Consider the following 2,256-nt stretch of genomic DNA (forward strand, 5'->3'; position numbering starts at 1 on the left):
ACACACACACACACACACACACACACACACACACACACATTCAGACGTGTGTGAATGCCTGTTTTTCAAGTTACTGGGTCTGGGATTCAAACTACATAGAAGGCCATGTGCGATTCACCACACCACATGCTGGTCCTACATATTGGGTTGACGGAGAAGTCATGATGCATTTTTGCGTAGAAAAACATGGAAAAATACATCATGACAGACCAGCAGATATCATAAAGGTTATATTGCTCTATTTCCATTTAGTCGACTGTGGTTTGAATCCCAGACTGGCAACCTAAAATATACACTGGGCATGTGTGCATGCATGCCCAAGACCCTAGAAGAGAATGGAGGAAATAGGATTGTGGCGTGGCCATCCCCTTGGGGGTGATTTCTCACTTTTTGTCTCTCTGTATTTCTCTGTCTCTCTGGTGAGCACACATGTCCTATAATAATAATCTCTCAGAAAAAAGAAAAATATATCATGACTTTCTCAACAACCGAATATATATATTTTTATTTTTTATTTATTTTTTTTATTTTTTATTATCATCATAATCTTCTTTGTATTACATTGGATTACATATAACTTTACAGTGTATTACATTGCTTTTTCAATAGGGAATGCCATGCAAGTCAGTCAGTACAAGGACATTAATCTCCCCGCTTCAACATTCAATATCTTTTCTATGTTTTCCCCAATTATTAACAACCTAATATATTTTTATGTAAAACAAATGCATTCCTGTTTTTGTCAATGAATCCCTTAAAACATATCCATTATCTGCTTGCCACTGCCCTGACTCAAGATAGCAAACAGGCCCTTAGTCAAAATGTACCCTTCAATGCCAGCTTCCTGCTGCAATGTCTGTAAGGGGCAGTGATCTACATCCTTGCTTCTCAGAGTGTGGTCCATAGACCAAAAGCATCTGCATTGCTGGAAAGTTTGTTACTCATGCAAATCCCTTAAAACATATCCATTATCTGCTTGCCACTGCCCTGACTCAAGATAGCAAACAGGCCCTTAGTCAAAATGTACCCTTCAATGCCAGCTTCCTGCTGCAATGTCTGTAAGGGGCAGTGATCTACATCCTTGCTTCTCAGAGTGTGGTCCATAGACCAAAAGCATCTGCATTGCTGGAAAGTTTGTTACTCATGCAGGACATCTGGTTGCATCTACTGAATCAGAATGTGCATTTTGCCAAATTTCCAATGGGTATTTCATAAGAATGGCATCAGCAAATGCATTGTGTCATGTCTGGTTTCATTCATTGTTTATTACTCAACATGTTTGCACCCCAGTTCCTTCTGCCTAAAGGACGTTTTTTCTTAAGGTTTTCTTCCATGGGACATGTCCACTCACCAGAGAGAGAGAGAGAGAGAGAGAGCACCCCCAAAGGGGATGGCCGCACTGCAGTCCCTTCTACTCCATTATCCTTCTGGAATTCTGGGCACACATGTCTGGCATGAGTTGCAAGCTGCCAGATCCAGGATTGGAACCACAGTTGACCATATGGGAGTCCAGTCCAGTGCCTTAACTACTATGCCACCTGCTGGCCTGTGCCGAGAGGACACTTACCTTGAAAACTCCAACTCCTTTTACAAGATTCATCTCCCTCCCTTTCAGATAGCCTCTTTTCTTGTGTATTTTTTTTCCTCTCAAATAACTGCCCCTAGGAAAAGCTGAACATTTGTCATTGCATTCAGTCTACATTATGTTGCCTAACACTCAGTATTATATTGATTTGAATTTTTTTTTGTTTTTGTCTACTCTTTGTCTTATCTCTTCCTTTATTTCACAACACAGTTGATGTCCAGCATAGAGTAGTTCCTGGTTATTATTGCCTCAGTGAATGGAGAAATGGATGTAAGAATAAATACATAATGACAAGACTTCAAGACTTTAAAGGGAAGTCATTAGTAATGGAAGAAAGGATCAAGGATATAGAAAGAAAGCTGAAGTGAGTGTGGAGGATACAAAGGAGGGACAAGCAAAACAAAAAGGACAGCTGATGGTACTGAATCAAAAACCATAGCAGAGAAGCCATATTAAATGTTAGGGGGACCAGCAGTTTGCATAATGGCTTTGTCACTGGACTCCCAGCTAGTTTGAGTCCTGGACCGGTGGCTTAAACTCATGCTGGGTATGTGTGTGTGCATGCCCAAGATCCCGAGAAGAGAATGGAGGAGAAGGGATTGAGGCGTGGCCATCCCCCCTGGGGGAGGTGATCTCTTGCTTTCTGTCTCTCTGTCTCTCTGGGTCTTTCT

Source organism: Tupaia chinensis, unplaced genomic scaffold (assembly GCF_000334495.1).
Source record: "Tupaia chinensis unplaced genomic scaffold, TupChi_1.0 Scaffold144687_1, whole genome shotgun sequence".
Lineage (NCBI taxonomy): Eukaryota > Metazoa > Chordata > Mammalia > Scandentia > Tupaiidae > Tupaia > Tupaia belangeri.